The 23,226-nt window shown below is 42.2% G+C and overlaps 1 protein-coding gene across 2 annotated transcripts in view; it reads left to right on the plus strand.

Annotated features, from left to right (window-relative positions):
* ERG (ETS transcription factor ERG) overlaps nucleotides 1-23,226 on the plus strand; it is a 253,342-nt gene that overhangs the window by 12,083 nt on the left and 218,033 nt on the right. The window contains exon 1 of one of the 2 annotated variants that reach the window (XM_025987277.2): nucleotides 1,097-1,512. The exons of the other annotated variant lie outside the window; for it this stretch is intronic. The gene's annotated coding sequence lies outside the window, so the exon portion shown is untranslated. Of the gene's footprint in view, nucleotides 1-1,096; nucleotides 1,513-23,226 lie in introns of those variants that run through there. 2 annotated transcript variants of the gene reach the window in all.

Below are 23,226 nucleotides of genomic sequence, written 5' to 3' on the forward strand. Positions count from 1 at the left end.
ATTTATATGTCTATCTACATTCAGGTGTAGTCTGTACTTTATACAAGAAAAGACTGAAGACTTTTTCTCATCCTCCGAGAACTGATTTTAGCCTCTTTGGGAACACATGGCTTACGTACACAATGCCCGTGCTTAGCTTTGAAAAAGATTCAGCTTAGGAGAAGAGAGGGCATCTGTCCGGGAGCGTGGCCTGAGAACGGATAGCGATAAAGCAAAAAGCAATTGACGGCTCCCTTTGTATTTCCCAGAGGGCTCCGTTAAACCTGCAAACTCTGGAGGTGTCTCCACAGGCTCTTTCCACATGCGAAAAGGTGGTAGGATTCTTTTTTTTTTTTTTTTTTAAGATTTTATTTATTTATTCATTGGAGATACAGAGAGAGGCAGAGACACAGGCAGAGGGAGAAGCAGGGAGCCTGATGCAGGACAGGACCCTAGGATCCAGGGGTCACGCCCTGAGCTGAAGGCGATGCTCAACCACTGAGCCACCCAGGTGCCCCGGAGGGAGGATTCTGATCAGACTTGGGTGTACAAGATCGGAGGGGCTGCCGAAACACCCACGCTGCAAAAACACGTCGACAGGGGCCAGTGGCCCCTAGTGTGGTAGCCACTGGCAGGGCCGCCTTCCCTTCGGAGTCCGGGCAGGAGCAGCCCTCCGGCTTCTGCGGACAGCCTTTTCCCGTCCTCTTGGATGTATAAATGCGGGTCGTGTGGCCGATCTGGTGCAGCTGGATCACATTGACGCTAATGTTTCCCCTCCAGTAAAAATGGAAATATATTAAAAAATAAACAACCAAAAAAGACATGCTGAGTTTAGACCAAAAATCAATCAGAAGAGAAAAACACTTGGGCCAACGTCAAGAGCAACAAAACCGCGCCAGCACAAATTTTTATGAAAATGATCATTGAATAGTATTTCCATGAAAAGGCAACTGACTCAGAGACGGAGGGTGAGTGTCCCGTGAGGCAGACCAGAGTCGGAAGGGCCCGCCCACGCCCGGGGCTGACAGCTCCGCTCAAGCACAGTTACTAGAAGTGACCCAACCATCCCGAAAATAGGAAAAAAAAGTTCACGAGGGAAAAGCCAGATTCTTAGGCAGGGAGAGAAATGTGTGTTGTGAAACCAGCACGGCTTGGGAAGAATCTAGCGCTGCATTTGAGTCTCTCCTCCCCAGGAGCAGCCCCACAAATAACCCTCTTGTTCTCCGCTGAGGGCTGCACAGTCCCCGATGATCTTCTAGAAGGGCCAAATGGGAGACGACGTTCCTGGAGTGAGGAAGGCGCACGGATGAAGTCGCTCCCTTAAATGCTTACCTCCAGCTCGTGGCAGAGGAAGTGTTATGGTATTTTCTGCTGGTACACTTCCTTCTGGAACATCACAAGGCAGCTTGCTTGCATCTGAGGCAGGAGATCCAAGTGGTTATGCTCGAGCATCTCCCAGCTGCCCTGCAGAGCCCTGCGGCTCCCTCCACCCGCCCCCGGGGCCATCTGTGCCCGCTCCTTGGAATGTGAAAGGTACGTTTTTTCCAGGATTCTTTTTGTCTTTGTTGTCTGCCTTGGAAGGGGTGCTTAACTCCAAGCAAGCGCTGGCTGGTTAGGAGAGCTCGCTCTCCTTAAAGTTTCCCCTCTTCTTCTTCCCACATGGCTTCTTTTTAATGCCTTACAGACAGACATGAGCTTGAGTCAGCGGTGACCTGCAGTCAGAATTTGGATAATTAGCAGCAGGGTGACCAAGTGCTAGGTCATGGTCACATGGAGCAGAGATTTGGACTTTTCTGAATACTTGCCCTTAAAAATCACTAAAAATACCTCTTTATGAGGTGACTCCTCGCACAGTGGATGCCATAGTAGTAAGATCACATTGGTATCTGGTGTTTCTTTCTTTCTTTCTTTCTTTTTTTTTTTTGGTAATCAGGTCGGGTTAGATGACATACTGCAAAGTGTGCCTGAACACTTACCTATGATGTTTGTTTATAGTATAGGCTCATCTATACTGTAGATGAGATCTCCTCTTCTACGACAATAGCTGACACTTACTTTGCTGTGCTCTTTCTGGGGAATTCTCTTCAAACTTAATAATTGGGCCTTTTGACCATAAAACAGCCCAGGAACTTAGAAAACGTTGATGATCCTAACGAACCAGAGTCAATGATGACACAAAGTCCGTCCACGTCTGTATCCAGACAGAATAAATATCAAACACTGTTTCCTTTCCTAGGTCATTTGAGACTTATTTCACTGCTTGGCTCTGTTTTATTTATTTTTATTTATTTTTAAAAGATTTTATTTATTTATTCATGAGACACACAGAAAGAGAGGCAGAGACACAGGCAGAGGGAGAAGCAGGCTCCCTGCAGGGAGCCCAACGTGGGACTCGATCCCAGGACCCCAGGGTCACAACCTGAGCTGAAGAGGGATGCTCAATCGCTGAGTCACCCAGGCGTCCCACTTGGCTCTATTTTATTCAATATGATTTCTATGTGGCATTTTTCCTCCCCAAATCTTTTAATAGATGTAAGCTCTTACATATAATATTACACAGGTTATGTGTATGTATATTACATTATAACACATATATTATAATAATCCTGTATTATGATAACCGTGTGACCAGAGCCTTAGAGTTAAGGTTAAACTCTCTCTTTCTAGACCACATTCAAAGAAGTGTGAGGAGGACCCGAGTCATACTGAATTTTACCCTCCTGCTAATTACTCATGTAGAAAAGGACTGTTCGGGCATCCTGGGTGGCTCAATGGTTTAGCGCCGCCTTCAGCCTGGGGCGTGATCCTGGAGACCCGAGATCGAGTCCCACATCCGGCTCCCTGCATGGAGCCTGCTTCTCCCTCTGCCTGTGCCTCTGCCTCTCTCTCTCTCTCTCCCTGTGTCTGTCATGAATAAATAAATAAAATATTTTTTAAAAAAAGAAAAGGACTGTTCTGTGCTGGTCTCCTTATAAGAGATTTCTATAGGCCGAGGCACCTGCTGTTCCGTGTCCAGGAAGGTTCCAGTATGCTAAGAAACCACATCTAAATACCAGCCTTCTCAAGAGGGACCTTGGAAAGTGCTTTTGCCATGGAAAGTTGAAATCTCCTTTAAGAAAATAAGATTTTTTTTTAAAGCAACGATGTCCTCCGGTTTTGTTGTGTGTTGTAATAAATGCAATGTTTCTTTTCAAGGGATTCTTCTACTCATAGGAATATTGTCACGTCGATTTGCAGAGAGAAAGCCGCCCTGCTAACTGGAGCCATATTTTTCGCTGGAAAAGAAGCCAACCACAGCCCCTGCTTTTTCATTTCTCTTTCTGGCTTGGCCCTGATTCAGGCTGGCATCTCCGACTCCCTGCTGGGTCCAGGGATGCCACCCGGAGAGGGGAGAGAGCTTGGCTGGGAACACTTGTAGGGGAGATGTCCAAGCTCACTAACTTTTGTCGAGGGGAGCACAGAAGGGGACTGTGGGTGGTCATGCCAGTCTCCAGTGACCCCTGCTTTCCAAACCGCTACCCGTGAGTGGTTTCTCTGGGCACTCAGCTGTGGGTCCCCACTTCAGGGGACAGAGTTTGTTATCCTGTCTCCGTCCCCTGCCCACACAGGCTCAAGCCTTTTGTTTTTTTTTCTCATATTTTCTTGAAAATTCTCTGAACACATGGAATTTATGTTACCACATAGTTTAATTAGTCTTTAAAATTGCTCCCCAAAAATGGTACTCTGGGAGTTTTCGAAGGATCTTGCCAGGTACGGAAAATGGCAAAGCACAGGTGCAATGGCAACACTCAGCAACACGTTGTGGTCCAGGAGAATCTTCTTTTGACCTTTGGAGCATTGTTCTTGTGGTTTAGAATATTTCAGGAGGGGATTCAACTGAACCGGTTCTTCTGTTCTTCAGAACACTTAGTTTCTTTGTGTGGTGTCAAGACCTCCGTTTGCCTTTTAAGTAAAGGGACCAGGGCCACTGCACCTTTGGATGTGGCATGTGTCAAGCTTAGGAGAAGGAAGAAGTGCGTCCTTGCCCTGTCCCTCTGCCTTCCCGCATCTTCCCTGGCTGTAGGTGAGGTTCACGGAGTGCATGCAGGCCCACTGGGCATGTCCACAAAGATGTTTCTCCTTCTTCCACTTTGGGTTTTCATCCTGAGACTGCTAATTAAACCATCCCATAAATCCTCCATTATAGGTAGTCAAACCTAATTTTAGATTTCCTGCTTGCTCCGGTGTCCCGCCTGATTGCTACTAGGGTGGCAAAAGGCAGGACCTGGGGAGTAGGCTGTTCAAACTGGGCCACGTGTGAAGGCCTTCTTCTCAAACATGAACCCAAAGCCTCATATTTGGGGTTTGGTTGTAATTCCTGGATGGCTTTTATCTTAAGTTTCAAAAGCTTCTGAAGATAACTCTTTGAAACGCCGCAGCTTGGTTCTTTTTGGTGGACAGCTCTGATGTAAGGAATCCAAGAAGGGGCTTCGGGCAGAGAGTGGGCATCAGGTGGTTACAGCGAAGGACAGAGGCAATGGAAGCCTGCCTTCTTTGCTACGAACACAAGGCTCTGTTCCCTCTCAGTGGTCTGAAACTCAGCCCCTTTCTCCTGTTGCAAGCTTCTTAAGAAACTGCGTGTATGTTCCCAATGTCTATTAGGACCAGTTCTTCCTACCTACCCCTGTGTCCCCAGTGCTCCAGCATCTTCCACCAGTGATGGTGAATGATTCAGTGGGGCTGGAAATGGGAGGGATCAGGGGTGTGTTTGGGATTTCCGCATTGTCTTTCTCACAGTCCCAAATCTAGGTGCTCCCTTCTTGAGCCTCAGAGTTGGAAAGGTGAATTAATTAGTTTTAAATTAAATTAAATTAAATTTTATGGGTTTTTTTTTTTTGAAAAAAAATTTATTTATTTATTTTTTTGAATTTAGAAGGTCAGTGAGTACAACAAAGTTACCAGGATAGTTTGGGTTTCAGGCAGCCGAACTTTGTTACCTGCAAAGGAAAGCTGAGACCCAGGGGCTGTTTTTCCACCCTGGAGACTTGGCAGGCAGTGGAGTGCCCCGGGAAAAGGCTGGGGATGTGTGTGTGGGTTTATTGGTTATAGCAGGGGTGGTGTGAGCTGAAATCTAGATGAACAGCATTAAAATGTTTAAAGCTTACAAGAGGTATGTCTGGGCATTTTGGAACTTGAGAGGGTGGTATCTGTAATACTTTGTTCATTGTGGAAATACTAGAACACACACATAAACAAAAATATTTAAATCTTTCCACACTCAGACATTACGGCTACTGACAATGGTGCATTTAATTCTACAATAGTGGTGATTCTTTTATAGATACTCTTTTTCCAAAAGTAGATCATATCACATTTACAAAGTTTATATAACCTGGGTTTTTTTTTTTTACTTAATAACACATTATAAATATCTGTCCATCTCCATAAATATGTTTAATGAAATATCTTCCTTCTGCCACATTATTTTAAGATTGTTTGGGATTCCGTTGTGGAGTTCTAGTGTGATGGATTTAACCCGTCCTTTCCATTGAGTATTTAGAGTGTTTTCTGTTGTATTATGATCCCAGAGTTCTCTATCTTGACTGCAGGATATGGGTGCCCAGGACCCATCACAGACCAGTTACATCAGGCTCTGTTGATGGTGAAGCCTAGAAGTCCGTATTCTCACATGCCTGTAGGGTTGGAAATCATGGCTACAAATCATTCTCCACAGTTTTCCAAAGACTAGGGTACATTCTTGGAAGTGGAATTGTGTGATCGAGGTATGTGTCTTAGTCTCTTGCTATATACACTGCCACCTTATCGTTCAGAAGGTTTTTCTTCTTAAACTAATTTACACTTTAAGCTTCAAGGCTTCTGAAAGGCGAAGGATGAAAAGAATTTGCACGTGGACTTGGGGAAGAGATTTGTACAGTACCAAACAGGCACATGGGGCTGTTGTTTTGCTTAGTTTTTTGGTATTGTGACATGAACTAAATAAACAAATGAGCGTGCTCCTAAAATCATGAAGACAAACGTATTTGGTGCCAGTTTCTCCCCATGGAGCTTTGGTCAGACCACTGGGCAAATGAGACAGCCCTGGCCAGGAGCAAGTGGCAGTGCTTCAGGACCAAGTTTTATGTCTCTCTGGGCTCTCACACATCCATAGAAATCTCCCACACAACACCCATCAAGTATTGAGTTTGTTCACTCTGAAGGCCTCTTATGTCCTTTATCAGTTTTCTACTTTAATTGCTGTTTTTTTTTTCCTCAACATAATACATATGCATAAAGTTAAATGGTATTTCGGGGCTTATAATGAAAAGTGCTCGTTCTCTGCCTTCCAGCTTCCCTTAGCTGTTCTTGGCTGTTCTTCTGTCCATATTTATAAGTCCTGGGCTCCTGGCGCTTCTTCTTGAGCTTTCAATCTGGATATTATTGATTTTCTATTAAGGAAGAGGAGAGTTGAGTTCACTCCCCTCCCTCCATTCTCCATTCCTCCATTCTTCCAGAGTAGTTAAGCAAAAATGTCAGTGAGATTAATGTTCACTTCTAACATTATTATAACTATATAAATATAAGAGGTGAGCTGCATGATGTGCTGTGGTGACATTTTCTTTTCCCAGATTTAATAACTGGGATGTGGGTGTTGCCTTAGTTTTCTAGGTACTTATCAATAAGACTGCCCTCTGCTCCTCTGCAGGGCTGGCATCTCCTCTCTGGGTGGGGTGGGGACACTTTGGGTGACCTCTCAGGGCACAGGAGGACCCTTGGGGGTGCTGGGCTGGCAGGCTCCAGCTGCACTGGCTGCTTCCAGGCATGCTGTTGTCTTGGGTCTTCCTTCACTGTTAAGTCCAGGAAGGTAAGGAATTTGAGATGCTTTTTACACCAACCAGCAAGCAAAGAGAAGCTGGTGACTGAGCAGAAGGATCTTCATTTAGATCTTTGCTTAGAATAGATCATCACTGGCAGGACCAGCTTTGGGTTACAGATGTGCCTCCCATTGCATGGCATTCTGCAACATCTTTCCCTCTGTGGCTTTATTTCCTTCTTCATTTAGGGCTCTTATGACTTAAGAGTCCATGATTCTTGTCTGTAAACCATCGTGGGGATTTGCCTCTGTTCCTTTTGTTAGTTTGTCTTATTACCTGGTAAATAACCTGGAAGAAACATTTGTTTCCTTCTGAGTATGGAGATTACCCAGATAGTGCCCACCGGTCCCTCCAAACACGGGCCCCTGGTAATCCAGATGGGATTCTTTCTTCCTTTAGGCAGTTGGAACTCTGGATGACATCCTGTAGAACTGCAGCAGTGGCCAAGGTGGGAGATCAGATATTGGATGGGCTTACGGGAGCCAAAGTACATTCTTCCCTCGATAATCCCCTTGAAAATGAAAAAAAGGTTCCCTCAAGTTTTTATGTTTCCAGCTTTCATCTGCTCCTCACTCACAGGTGCTTCATTCCTTGGCTTGAGCAAATACCTTCAGGGAAAAGGAACCAGATGTCTCTCAAAAAAAAAAAAAAAAAAAAAAAAGAACTATTTAGCTTGAGGAGTCCTTTATATAACTAAAATTGTACAGAAAAGCCCAATAAATACCCCCTCCTAATAGAGTGGAACTCTTTTGGTGGAAGCCAGTGCGCTCCTGCCCTGCACTGTCCCCCTCCCCTCACTGTCCCCAGATGCTCTCTCCCATTGGGGACCAGTGTGAAAACTACTAGCTGGTCTATTCTGTCCATTTCTTGCCTGGGAAAATAGACACCTGTAAAAGCCAGTTGTCCAATGTTGCAGGACAGGTGATTGGCAAAGAGGGGAACCCTTGCCCGGTCGCTCATATCCTGTTTCTCATTCCAGCCTGAGTCGTGCTGGGGTCAGTCACGTTTGAACACATGTGGTGACAGTCCGAGGGGATCGCCATCACGTGACTCCAGACGCCCACAGCTTGCTATCAGCCCTGCAGTTGACCTTACCTAAATATGCAAAGCAGTTTATCTTCACATTGTATTTTATACTCAATAATTATGCTTTGAAAATACCACATTGAATTCTTTTGCAATAGTTTTTGGATTTTGGAAATGAGAATTATTTTTTTTTCTGTAAAGGAAGACATGCCTGAGAAGTTTCCTCATGACTTTTTTCATTTGTTTATTTACTATTTATCTATGTATCTACTAATATTTTGCTGTTTCAGCATAGATTCTTTGTCTTTAAATTTTTAAATATTTATTTCTTTTTTTAAAGTGTGATGCATTCATTAGATTGATGAACCAATATACATTATTACCAACTAAAGTACATAATTTATATTGAGGTTCACTCTGTGTTGTCTATTCTGTAGGATTGGACACGTGTAATGCCATATATGTATCATTACAGTATCCTAGTGGGCAATTCCACCACCCTAAAAATCCCCTGTTACACCTATTCACCCCTCCCTTCCTTCCCCTGAACCCCCAGCAAACACCAACCTTGTTACTATCTCCATGGTTTTTTTTTTTTTTTAAGATTTTACTTATTTATTCATGAGAGATACAGAGAGGCAGGCAGAGACACAGTCAGAGGGAGAAGCAGGCTCCATGCAGGAAGGCTGATGTGGAACTCGATGCCAGGATCAGGGATCATGCCCTGAGCCAAAGGCAGATGTTCAACCACTGAGCCACCCAGGGGCTCCTGTTTCCATGGTTTTGCCTTTTCCATGATGTCACAGAGTTAGACTACAGTATGTAGTCTTTTCAGACCGGCTTCTTTCACTTAGTACCGGCATTTAACTTTCCTCTACATCTTTCTGTGGTTCAATAGCTCATTTCTTTTCATGGCCAAATAATATTCCATGCTATGGACATACTGTAGGTTGCTTATCTGTTCATCTATTAAAGGGCATCTTGGTTGCTTCCAGTTATTTTTAGCTGTTATCTTTGTGATATTTTTCAAAGCTGCAATGAAGTTTCAGAGGGGAGGATGTGACCTCTAGGTGAATGCTGTCCTATCATAAGCAAAATTGAGATTCTAATAATGGGTCATCAGTATTCTTCCATGCAGAGGGGAGCTGATTATTTTTGACATAACAAAGTGTTGCAGATTTCAGATAGGTCTGAGTCATTTTGGGTCTTTGCTCAGAGGGTTAACTGAAATGAAACTTCTTTGGACATCATATACCCAAATTACTCTCCACTCAGTGTGTTCTGAAACTGGAGCTCATTGTGTTTCTAGTTGGAGGAGAGGTAGATTGTTATCTACACCAGATCATTAGAACCTAGTGTAGAAGTTTCTTCTTGGCATTCCTAATGCTCATATTGTCTCTACCTGCATAGTCCCAGGGTGGGGAGATCACCCCCTCCCTAAATGGTCCTTGCCATCTTAGGCTCATTCTGTCAGCCTGGGCTTCCTTAGACTGACCTCAGATGGTGTCCATCATTATGTCAACTTTTGCCTTCTAGAATAACACAGTAGGGTGGCTGTTTCTGTTCATGACTGGTACAATTAACACCTAACATGGTGCCTAGTTCCTAGAAATCTTTCAATGAATATTTATCAAATAATTTTAAAGCCGAACAAATGGTTGGATAAATATTTGACTCTCATACATTTCAAATGCGTATCTGCTTAAACGTCTTTTTTGCAGACAAAACACAACTAGCTTTTTTTAAAAACCCATTTTATACAATATTTTTTGAGATATCATATATTGATTTTATTTTTATGGACATTTGTTTTTTTTCTACCCATATTGTTCTTGGAAAGTCATGACCAGAATAGTCCCTAAGAAATAAGGGACCATTGCATTTTGTGATCTGGGCTCAATGCTTCCTTTGACTATGTTAGATTCGGGACAGCCCCATCACACTGCCTTTGAAAACACTCATGTGTTTTCTTGACATCGACTGCTGCCAAGTCAGACCCCTGCCATTCAATAAATTGGGTGGCCGTTAAAAACTCAAGACAAAGAAAATAATCTGAGACTTCGAATTGTATCTTACGAAATTGAAGAAGTTGCAAATAATATTTTTCTTAAAAAATTCATGTGATATTTTTTAGTGTCCTAATAAGAATTTTTTTAACAGGATATATTCCACATGTTTTAATTAAGTTAACTTTCAATGATTGGGGCCCATGAATACTCAGTAATTTCAGGCAAGGTGGTGTTTGGAAGTGATAACTGTTTTTTATTTGAGTGCGATGGACACCTAATAATAATTTGTAGATAGGACAAATAAAGCTTAGAGAGTAATACATGAGATAGAAAAGTGAGAATACATGAGATAGAAAAGACCCCAAACCTAAAAGGATTTCTACACATTGATGTAGTGTGGAACAAAGGATGTGGGTTCATTAATAAAGATGACATTTATGACTGTGCCAACCAGTGTTCTAGGCTTTTCACATGTGAATCCATTTAATCCATACAACAGCCTATGGAAAGGCACATCTTTATGATTATTTTTTATTGTGGTAAAAAACACATGACATGAAGTGGGCCATCCGAACCATTTTTAAGTGTACAGCTTAATGGTGTTAAGTATAATCACACTGTTATGAAGCAGATCTCCAGATTTTTTCATCCGCCAAATCTGCAACTCTGTCTCCACTAAACAACAGTTCCTCTCTCTTCCCTCCACTACTGCTGGTTGCCACCATTATACTTTCTGGCTCCGTAAATTTGACTGCTTTAGATACCTCCCATCAGTGGAATCATGCTGCATTTGTTCCTCTATGACTGGCTTATTTCACCTAGCTTTATGTCTTCCATGTTGTAGCATGAGACAAAATTTCCTTCCTTTTTAAGGCTGAATGCTATTCCATTATTTGTATAGACCATATTTTTTTAAATCTGTTCATCTGTTGACTGATACTTGAGTTGCTTCTATCTCTTGGCTAGTGAATAATGCTGTTATGAATATGGGTGTACAGATGGGTGAACAGAGGAAAGATCCTCTTTCAATTCTTTTGCGCATATACCCAGCAGTGGAGTTGTTGGATATTATGGTAATTCCATGTTTAATTTTTTGAGGAACCTCCATACTGTGGAGGTTTTATAACAGTTGTGTTTTATAACAGTTGTACCATTTTACAATCCCACCAGTAGTGCACAAGGGTTCCAGATTCTTCTACATACTGGTTAACACATGCCATTATCAGTTTCTTAAAAAAATTTTTTTATAATAGCCATCCTAATGGGTGTGAGGTGATATTTCATTGTGTTTTTTTTCTTTTTTTTCCCATTGTGTTTTTGACATGCACTTTTCTGATGCCCAGTGATATGCTTGTTGGTCACATGTATATGGGGAGCACTTTTACTACACCCATTATATGCATAAGGAAGTCTAGGTGAAGAAAGGTTAGTCAGCTTGTTCAAAGTCATATAAAGAGTAAATGATAGAACCAGAATTTGAATCTGGACATACAGCTACAGAGCCTCATGTCGTAACCACTGTGTTCTGTCCTTCCCTATGGGAGCACACGTTCAGTGTGGGAGAATGCTGTTTCTTCAAGTAGTTATTTTTTCTTTTCTATTTTTTAAGATTTTATTTATTTATTTAAAGGGGGGGAGGGGAAGAGGGGGAAGGAGAGAGAAATTCAAGCAGACTCTCTGCTAAGCACAGAGCCTGACCTGAGATCTCTGGACCTTAAGATCATGACCCTGAGCTGAAACCAAAAGTTGATGCTCAACTAACTGAGACATCCAGGCTCCTCATCAACTAGTTTTTTCAAATACTCTTCCTTATATTGGACACATGACTGGATTTTGAGCAAGAGGAGTAGGAGAGAGCCCTTTCTTCTTCTACTCCCCTCTCCCTCCTTCTTTTTTTCCTTTCTTCCTTTCAACAAGTTTGTACAGTGCACCTGCCTGGCTCAGGTGCTATATGCAGGTCCTTGGAGAATGGCAAGGTGACCAGGACAGAGTCTGGTTATCAAGGAGGTCACAGACAAATTTGGGTGGTGAATTGGGTGTCTGTGTAATTTCTCTTCCAAACTGGAAAGAAAGAAGACAGAAAAAGAATTGTATTGATGGCAGGCTAAACTAAGACTGTCTTGGACAAACTAGAATGTGTGATTCAGAGATAAGGCATATATGAGAAGCTGTAATGTAAGTTGGGTAATAAATGCTAACATTAAGGGAGGGTTTAAAGCATTTTAGAACTCGAGAGATGACTTTGTGTAGTGTCGTGTTGGTGGAGTGATGAATCAGACAGAAGCCATTTAAGCTGGGTTTCCCAAGCAAAGCACACTCTCGAACTGTCTATGGGATTTGGTTTGCAGGCATCAGGTCTGCAGTGCTTCCTGACTTGAGGCAGTAGCCTTGGCAGGAGACAGGAGATGCCAGGAGGGCTGAGGTGGGATGAGGGCCATGGCTACTACGAGGTCAGGACAAGGGTATGGGGGCTTTCTGCCTCTATGAACAGATCTTTGCCAAAGTCGGGGATGGAAAAGGCACGGGAATCAGGTGTGCATACGCAGTAACACAGAGTTGTTCTAGTATTACTGAGGATTACATGGATTTTGTCCAAAGGAAAGGAGAGTAGTAAAAAGGAGGTCAAAATTGGGACCACGCCATCTCTTAAAAAGGATGGGCAGGCTATAAAAGTCTTCCCAGGCTGTTAGTTATTTTGTCTCTGCTGCAAATGACATATATAGCAGCAACAGAATGTTAAGTTACCACTAAAAGCAAAATTTCCCCCAATGTGCTTTAAAGAGACGAGACATGTGGGCGTTGAGTGTTACTGATTCTTCCTGATGCCATTTTTTTTAAAACCAAATTTTCTATGACTCATAGGAACTCCCATTCTCTCTCTCAACTGTGAGAATGAATATGTGAGAGCGTGTGCTCAGCCTGTGAAATGTTTAAACAAAGACAGCCTTAATGGGAAGCACAGTGTGGGGAACTCTAACCCTATGTTTTGAAGGTGCTACATCTTTGTTCTTGAGGGCAGGATGCTCGCGTAGTTGAGGGGGTTGGATGTCCAGGATCAAGAAAACATGTCCCCACCTGAAATGTTAGGAGTGTGCCAATGAGTCTTCCTGGTCTCTGCCAGCACTGAATGCAGCCAGATTATAAGAGTTTTCTTGCCATGTTTCAAATTCTATGAAATGGCTGGGATGAGGCATCCTTTATCTTTGTCTTTTTTTTTCTTTCCTTTTCCTTTTTATTTTCTTTGCTGGGCTTCTCAATTCTCAACCTGCACGTCTTTCTTCCTTCCGATAGGTGTGTGGTGAATAAGGGTCTTTGTAAGGCACATCCCTGGGTTCTTTGTTTTGCAAAGTGAGCTCATCAAAGGAGCAAGTACTTACTGGGTCACAGCTGTTTCCTAAAGCTCCCCCTTTCTGCATGTGATCCTATGAAACCTTGAAGATTTTCAGCTTGGTGTAAAAAAAAAAAACTTTCAAGGTGATTTTCATGTGTACAAAGATGGCTTGCTGTCTGTAAATACTTATTCTTCCTTCGTCCTCAGTAATAAAACTCCTGCATGCTCCCCAAGAAAAAGATCACATTTCCCAGCTTCGTTTGCAGTAGAGTGCAGGCATGTGACTGTGCCGACACTAGAATGTGAGCAGAAGGGCCCTGTACAACCTCCAGGTAGTATCCCTAAAGGGAAGGTTGGACTTCCAGGTAGAATTTTTTTTTTCATTTTAAAAAAGATTTTATTTATTTATTTGAGAGAGAGAAAGAGAAAGAGTGTAAGCAGGGGGAGTGGGAGAAGGAGAAGCAAGCTCCAGGGTGCCTGACACAGGACTTCATTCCAGAACTCTGGGATCATGACATGAGCCGAAGGCAGACACTTAAGGTGCCCCCAAAGGACAATGTTTTTAATGCTAAAAGCATTCATCCCCTTTCTGATGGCTCAAGGCTCCTGGCCTTGATGTTCCTCATCTATGAAATGCTGACAAGGATGTCTGTACCTCTCTAGGCAGGAGTGAGGAGCAACAGAGAAAAGGTACAGGTACAGTGCCTTAATCACCATCAGTGTTCAGAGAGGGGAGCTATTCTTTTTTTTTTTTTTTTTTTTGAGAGAGAGAGAGAGAGAGAGAGAGAGAGAGAGTGTGTGTGTGTGTAAATACACACATGTGTGAGCAGGTAAAGGGGGAAAAGGGAGAAGGAGAGAATCTTAAGCAAACTCCTCACTGAGCACAAGCCCAACGTGGGGCTGATACCATGACCCTGAGATCGTGACCATGAGATTATGACCTGAGCTGAAGTAAAGAGTCCGTGCTTAACCAACTGAGCCACGCAGGTGCCCCTAGGGGAGCTATTTTTCTTATATCATCTTATCACAAGAGGGAACTCAAAAGGTCATCTTGTTGAGTTGTACTGTCGTACGACAGACATAGAATATTTAAAGAATGTGCACTCTCTTTCCTTTTATCCTTCCTACCTGATGGATTTTTGATGTGATGGCTGGAGTTGGGGCAGTCTTTTTGTCTGGCGTATTTCACCTAGCAGAATGTCTTTTAGGTTCATCTGTAATGTAGCGTGTATGAGAATTTCATTCCTTTTTAGACGGAATAACATGCCATCTGTGTCTGTACCACATTTCGTTTACCCATTTATGTATTGTTAGACATTTGAATTGTTTCTCTTTTGCCTATTGTGAATAGTGCTGTTGTGAACATTGGTGTACAGAAATATGTCTGATTCTCTGCTTTCTCTTCTTTTGTGTATAAACCCAGAAGCGGAATTGCTGGATCATATGATAATTCTACTGTTTGAGGCGCTGCCATGCATCGTTTCATGGTGGCTATATCACTTTATATTCCTACCAGTAATGCCTAAGTGATCCAATTTTTTTCCACATTCTCACCAACACTTGTTACTTTCTGCCACTTTGATCGTAGCCATCCTAATGGGTGCGAAATGGTGGTATCTCATTGTGGTTTTGATATTCATTTCCCAAATGATGAGTGACGTTGACGACCTTTTCTTGTGCTTGTTGGCTATATGTCTGCTTTGCAGAAACGTCTGTTCAAGTCCTTTGCCCGTTTTTAAGTTGGGTAGCTTGTTTTTAAAAGCAGCCATTATTATTTAAAAAAAAATCAACTTCTCTTCTGTCATTTGCAAGTGAAATGAACCATAACTACACATTGCCCTGTTGCTCTGGCTCTGATGAGAACCCCTTGGAAGGGGCGGGGGGAGGTCATAGAGACCTGATATATCAATTCTCAAAGCCAGCTAACATTGCCTCTGGGCTAGGTGCAGAGAGAGCGGCTGATCTGCCTCAGCTTACCTGCATGGAGGTTGAGCAGAGATGGAGGGATTTTGGTCTTCTACTTTCTCATCCAGGAGTGTATATTTCACTGCCTCCAACTAGAAAGCTCTATAAACAGGCATCTGTGAGCATTAGATACTTGTGTCCAGGGGCTGTGGGATGCTGTGAATTGTGTGCTTAGCATGGGAAACTTTCCTGGCAAGTTGTAAATATTACCTACCTAAAAACAGGTCCCTTCTTAGCATTAATAGTGATAGTAAAGGCAACAATAACAATAATCAGTTTGGGACAGTTTGGGGACAGGAGGCTTTGGATGACATTTGGATGACTTTGGATGACATTTATACACAAAATTTGTATATTGTTCCTTTCTGTATCTCTTGATAAAGGAGAAAAAATAAATGCAGTGATTATAAAAAAATTGTGTAAAAATGTTTGACTGAGCCTGGTTGGCTCTGGAGCATGACAGGTGTTATTCTGAGAGCCTGAAGCAAGTGGAAGGAAGAAGTGGGGAGCTGGATAGAAGAGAAGTGAGGTGCTATATACCCCCTAGGAGGGTCCCCCACTATTATGAGAAGGAAACAGCGTTCTTTGAGTTCCTCAATTGGCATGGCCGATCCTGCTGTGTTCACAGTTGTCTTGTTATGGACACATCCAGGGATGAATACTCTCTTTGCTTGGCCCCATAGTTGTGGGTGTGCAGGTGGCTACTGGTCAGGGCCATTGTGTGTTTTAATTGACCCCTTCCTCAGTTGTGAGGTCATCACATTCAGAGTGATGAGTTTGTGGTTCTGAGTAGTGTATGGGGCTCATCCATAATTGACGGCTCATGTGGTCCCCTAGATGGGCAAAGCTCTTGAGAATTGTTTTTAAATGGCTGACCTCATGCAACCCTTTTATTGACTCTGTGGTCTTTTGTTTCTTTATGACATGAGTGTAATTCAGTGTAGAAAAAAAATATAAATACAGAGAAGCCAAAGGAGGGGGGAAAAAGCTCCCTGTAACTGTCCTTAGAGTTAGCCACTATCATTATCTTGTTTTATATATTTCCAGACTCTACGATGCATCATTATATAAAGACATACGTTAAAGAAGCACTGCATCTCTTCCTTGCATAAGAGTGTTAGAATATTTAAAAATACTAAGTCAGACAAATGAGCGAGTCACATCTTTAAAAAGCTGGAAAAAACTGGTTTCTTAGGAAACACTGAGTTCCTTTGCGCTCATCTTCCATAAAATCACATAATAAAGATAGAAATATAGGGACACCTAAGTGGTTCAGTCGGTTAAGCATCTGACTCTTGGTTTCAACTCGGATCATGATCATATCACAGGGTCATGAGATCGAGCCCTGTATTGGGCTCCATGCTCAGTGGGGAGTCTGCTTGAAGATTCTCATTCTCTCTGCCTCTTCCTCCCCACTCGTTCTGTCTCTCAAATAAATAACTCTTCAAAAATAAAAAACAGGTGTATTGAAGGTAATGCATTAGCTTTCATGTCCTATGTCACCAGGCGTGTTGCTCAGCTAACATTGTGGCAGGGCTTTCTCAAGCAAGGAAGCAGTTTGCTGAGTGCTGCTCAAGTGCATGTCACTTAGCAGGGCAGCAGTCCATGATTGGCTCCTGCATGGAGGCTCTGCAAGCAGCCCCCACTGGAAACATAATATTTATCATATTTTTGGGAAGTGATACTTGATCAACCCTTTCTTGGTCACAGATTCACCCAGTATTTCCAAGTAGACTTACTGGATGCACTGTTACATTAATGTCTGGGCAATTTTATGTCTTTCGTGCTGCTTCATAAGGAGCCTTCAAAAACAATCTTTTTTTTTTTTTTTTTAAGTATGAAATTTGGACATTTGCTTCTGTTGGTTTTCAGTTAGTGCTATTTCTTGCAAATATATCTGAGTTTTTAGAAACCATTTTCTGTGTAAAATAATGCTTACACTTTCATTGTTTCATTGTTTCATTTGCCAATATATCTTTTCGAATGACACGCAGTGTGTGTAGCACTTCGCCATCAATTATGGCCACAAAATGGAATTCAGTTGTATGAGGGATCATCCTTCCAGGTAAAACAAATACAAAGTTTTCTCGTCTTAATTTCTTCAAAAGCAGTTCCTTTGTCATTATTTGGTTTACTGTGATTGTCACATTCAGAATAGATGTGTCTTCTCTTGACCAAAAAGAGGACATCAGTGGGCGCCTGGGTGGCTCAGCTGGTGAAGTGTCTGCCTTTGGCTCAGGTCATGATCCAAGGGTCCTAGAATGAGTCCCGCATCGAGCCTGCCTCTCCTTCTGCCTCTGCCTCTCTCACTCTCTGTCTCCAAAAAATGAATACATAAAAAAAAGAGGCCATCAGTAAATTGGAGTTGTAAATAAATAATACAAATTTTACTTTCCTTATTTAGTTGGAGTGTTAAACTATACATTTAGAGAGGATGATAAAACTTAAAAAGATGTAAAAATAGCAAGTTACAAAAATAACTATATGCTTACTTTTTCTCATTTTTCAATACATTTTTGGGTTATTCTTGATACTGTAACCTTAAAATGTCATGCATTATGAGATGACCCTACCAGTGCATGATCACATTGGGTCATGATGTGACTTCTGAGCTGGCCTATACCCTGTTCAGAGGAAGGGTCCACTGAGCACACAGTGGATGTCACAATGATGCCAAATTGCTGTAAAAGTTTCTTTCCTTTCCTTTTTTTTTTTTTTTTTGGCCATAAAGATTTCTAAACCCTTCTCCATTTGTGTCCTTCCCTCATCCTGGTTGAAGAATGGATGTTTTGCAAACTGGTGCTAGTCCACAGACCACACTCTGAGTACCAATGCTATAGAAGAGTCACAGGTGACTCAGAATTCAGTCTGTTGCTCAACACATTTATTCAAATGAGCCTCAAATATTATTATTATTATTATTATTATTATTATTATTATTATTATTATTTTATTATTATTGGCTTTTGGGGGGCTACTTCGATGAGTTTATGTAAGATTATTCTGAACAGTCACCATAATGCCAGCAGTATTATTTAATTAAGTGCACAATACTTTGCTTTCAACAAAGCAGCCAGTTGCAGGAGCAATGCTTTTATCACAGACCTATTCAAAAATAAAGTGTTGATGTGAAAACCAAGAGAAGTTGGATCCCGAAGCCAACTCTCCAGCGGCAAGCTGACTTAGGGCTTCTTTTTTTTTCCTTTTGGCTTTGTGGAAGCAGTGTCTCACCCTCTGCTCAGTCTGAGGGCACGCTTTGCCTTCTGTTGTTTGAGCTAGGGAATGCTCACTGTTTGAGTCTCCTCATTTAGCACCTGAACAGAATATGCTTCCTTTACAGGATGTTTTGACCTCTTTCCCAGAGAACAAGGTAGTGAATATAAGGGGAGGCCACATGGTCTTTAAAAGATTAGCAACTCTTCAAAACTTATATAAGCAGAACAAATAACTAGGGTTTTCTTTTTTTCTTTTCTTGTTTTTGAGGTCTTTGGCTTGTTTTTTAATCTCATCCGTTGTGAGATTACATAGTGGAAGACTACATTTTGTTTTTCAATATTGCTGAATTCCTACAAGATAATTTAAGAGATCATATATCTTTTTTTTTTCCTATTTAACCAATTCATGTTTCTTTTTTTTTTTTTTTTAAATAGTTTCAGTGGTAGAATTTAGTGATTCATCAGTTGCATCTAACACCCACTGCTCATCACATCACGTGCCCTCCTTAATGCCCATCACCCAGTTACCTCATTCCCCCAACCCCACCCCCTCCCGCCACCCCGTTTGTTTCCCAGAGTTTAACGTATCTTATGGTTTGCTTCTCTCTCAATTTTAATCTTATTTTATTTTTCCTTCCAATCTGCTATGTTTATCTGTTTTGTTTCTTAAATTCCACATGAGTGAAATCATATGATATTTATCTTCCTCTGACTGAACTATTTCACTTAGCATAATACCCTGTAGTTCCATGTCCTTGCAAATGGCAGGATTTTATTCTTTTTGGTGACTGAGTAACATTCCACTATATATCTTCCATGTATATCTTTATCCATTCATCAGTTGATGGACATCTGGGCTCTTTCCCTAGTTTGGCTATAGTGACATTGCTGCTGTAAACACTGGGATGTGGGTGCCCCTTCAAATCACCATGTTTGTATCCTTTGGGGTAAATACCTAGTAGTGCAGTTGCTGGGTCATAGGGTAGATCTATTTTTAAGTTTTTGAGGAACCTCCATACTGTTTTCCAGAGTAGCTGCACCAGCTTTGCATTCCCACCAACAGTGTAAGAGGTTTCCCCTTTCTCTGCATCCTCGCCAACATCTGTTGTTTCCAGAGTTGTTAATTTTAGCCATTCTGACTGTTGTGAGGTGGGTATCTCATTGTGGTTTTTATTTGTATTTCCCTGATGTCCAGTGATGTTGAGCATCTTTTCATGGGTCTGTTGGCCATGATTTTCAAACCTTCATCTTTAAGAGAGAAATTTATATATTTCTCAATTTTTCATTCTTCCTTCATAAATTTGTAGTGCTGAAAATGAATATTCTGGGTGAAGTACGTCAGTATTTTTGGAGAATGCCTTTATCTTTAAAAGCAATAGCTTCATGCCATAAGGTATGCATAGAATTTATTTCTGTTCTAAAAACAATCCTCAGAGGATGTTGGTGAATTGATGTGTGAAATAACATACTTCCTCTTTGAAGCAGTTATGGTATCACATTGTCTTTTGGGGGCAGTGTTGCAGGAATGTAATGTGAATATACATGAATATATATTTTTATTTCATTCATTTGTTCATTCAGCATTCTTGAAGTATGTTTTCCATGTGCCAGAATATTTGCTGGATATTGGAGATATGTCTTTCTTTTCTTTTCTTTTCTTTTTTTTTTTTTTTAAAGATTTTACTTATTTGAGAGAGTGTATGAATGAGAGAGCACAGGAATAGGGGCAGAGGGAGAGAGAGAAGCAGGCTCCCCTTGGAGCAGGGAACCCAACACAGGGTTCCATCTCAAGACCCCTGGATCATGATTTGAACCAAAAGCAGATGCTTAATTGACTGAGCCACCAGGCACCCCCAGTGCTTTTACATTTCTTAAAATGTCTGATCACTACCCCAGCTTTATCAAATGGCATTTTACAGATGAAGAAACTGAGAGGCAGAAGAGTTACATGGCCCAAGGGGCACACAGCTAGTGAGTGGGAGAGCTGAGATTCAAAGCCATCCAGCAGAGCTCTGCTCCCAGCTCCACAGGAGGATGGAGGCAGGCGGGTGCTCTAGGAGGAGCCAGGGAAGGGGTATTTCACCAAGACTGCCCAGGGGGCAGGGCTGCCTTCCCAGACAGTCTGGTACACACATTGATCGTAAAGGGCAGACTTGAGTTATCTGGGATGAGTAGGAGGCAGATTTGGAGAACTATATGCAAAGTGTAGCCACAGTGCTTGGTGCATTCTGGATGCAGCCAGTGGTACAGTGAGGCTGGACCACAGGATGGGCAGTGGAATGACCAAGGATGACCCATAAAGTAGGAGCGAGGACCTCCAAGTGACATTGTTGGCCTCACTTGGAACTTTTCTCCAAGGCTTTAAATACAGCCTGAAGGATAAAGAAACCCGAGATGCTTCAATAAATAGTTTCACTATTGAAAATGAAAAACATCTCAAGAATGTTTTTATTTGATATGTGATTATATGACTCTGAGAGCTTTAAGAAATTATTGTAAAAAATTTGCTTGGGAAGAAATGACTCATTTGAATTGTATTTTATCAAAGATACAGTGGAGATGTCCTTTAAGAGATCTGATGGCTGAGGCTTAGTGCTGCCCCCTTTATTTATGGAATGATGTTGCTTGTGTGTCAAAGGCAAGGCGCCCAAATGCACAGATTCATTTCAAATTTAATTTCTCCCAGGCAGGTGAAATATGTCATATGATTGCCGTTGGTGCAAAGAAACATATGTGCTTCATTTCTGAAAGGGGAGAGGAGTGCATCGGTGTCTAGGACTTTGGTTTTCTGCTCCTGTGATGATGTATAAAATAAGCTAAGACACAGAAGAGCCCTTCTGTGAGGTAATACTACAGAACATGTTACTGTCAGGTGACAAAAGCCGCAACCACTACTTGGTAGGTGAAGAGACAAGTGAACTCATATTTTGAGCGTGATGAGCTTTTCAGAGATATTTTACCAAAGTCTTAAATTTGGTTATTGTTCTCTACATTTTAAGTCGGTCTTCCCTAAGATAAATGAGTCTTTGTTTTCATTTCCTTTCTGTTTGCTTCATTTTGCCTGTGCGTGTGTGCACCTGTGTGGGTGTGCGAGCCTGCATGCGTGCATGTATTAGCTATCTGATACTGAAGGAGTCTCAGGAAGCCTTTTGCTCGAGAGTAGCAGAGCCTCGGGTTCCTAGTTGCAAGCCCGCTTTCAATCTTCTGCATGGATATGGCTCAGAATGCAAAGAAGAATGCCCTTTGGTGAGTTGCATTGGACTATGGAGAGTGAAGAGCCCAGATTGTGGTTGAAATGAGGGGTGTATCCAGGGCCCCTACTGAGCTGACAGCCTGGTGCAGTGGATAGTGACAGCTGAGGAGCATCCGCCAGGATGTGCCCCCCTGTCTTCTCAGCATACCTGGGGCTGCACCCAGGCAGTCTGGGCATGAGCCAGAGTCCTTGAGGCCACTGGGTCAGGCTCCCTTCCAGAACAATCACCTGTTTATGTAGAGATTGAAGGCAGTCTCCATCATTTCCCAGGCTAATGCCCTCAGTAAGGAGCAGACTGGATGTCAGCTCACCAAAGGCCAAGATTGTTTTGTGTTCACCTTTGTATGGAAGCAGCTCTGCTGGCTCATGAATCCTGTAAATATTTGTCTAACTGAGCTACCACAATGACTCATGTCAGATCTCTCCTTCAGAGCAGGTTTTCACTTGGAAAGGCACTCACTCATGTGGAGTGAGGTGGAGAACACCTAAGCAAAGTCTGGAAGTTCCAGAGATAAACTTGAACCAATTTAATAGTCTTATCTCGGGCTGACCTTGTTTTTTTCTTTTTTTAAAAAAAGATTTTATTTATTCATGGGAGACAGAGAAAGAGAGTGAGGCAGAGACACAGGCAGAAGGAAGAGCAGGCTCCATGCAGGGAGTCAGGCCGACCTTGTACAGCCACGTGGAACTCTATTAGACTTGGGGGGGGGGGGCACCAAATATCCTTGAGGCAGGTTGATGTTGGTTTTTGGGTGTATCTACTAGGGGACTGGTTTCACTTATGCATTAGCCAGTTTTTGCTGCAGTGACAACCCTAAAAGTCTCAGTGCCTTATAATAGCAAACATTTATTTCTCATTCAGATGCAGCTCAGTTGGGGTCAGCTGGGCTTCATGGAGCTCCATCCTGGGTCCCACACTGAAGAGGCAGCAGCTCTCTGGAGCATGCTTTTCTCATGGCAAAAATCTGTCATTCCTTTTCAAGTTGCCATCTGGAAGTGGCACGGGGTCACTTTTGCCGATATTTATTGGTCAAAGTGAGGCACATGGCCAAGCTCAAAGTTAAGGGAGAGGTGAGTATGCTTGGCCACTGGAAGTGGGGAGCAAGTCACAAGACCACAAGAATTGCATTATCCTGTTACAGGAGGGAGGAAAGTTAAGAGTTGGAACTGTAATCCACGGTAACTTGCCTCAATCTATTTATCACAGAAGGGCATTAGTCTGTTACTTTGAGTGACCTCATTCAGCCGATGGCTTCCAGTTCTCCCCATGTGTGCCAATGACTCCCCGTATTTCCATTACTGACCGTCCCCCACTCTCAAATTCCGATATCCAACTGTTGACTTGGCATTTCACTTGGATACTGAATGGGCATCTTTAACGCTTATTCTTCCAGTAATCTGTGCCCTCTTAAATTTTGAAAATCCTCAGTGTCACCCTCAACTCTTCACCCCTCGAGTGTATTGGAGTATGTCTAAGGTCCTTCTAACCAAGCAAGTCTCTGCTTGGTGAGTGTTTTTGAGTAGCTGCCAAATGGATTCCTCTTTTTTTTCTTTTTTTCTTTTTCATTAGAATGATGAAACATTCTTTTTCTTTTTT

This window comes from Vulpes vulpes, chromosome 15 (genome assembly GCF_048418805.1).
Source record: "Vulpes vulpes isolate BD-2025 chromosome 15, VulVul3, whole genome shotgun sequence".
Taxonomy (NCBI): domain Eukaryota; kingdom Metazoa; phylum Chordata; class Mammalia; order Carnivora; family Canidae; genus Vulpes; species Vulpes vulpes.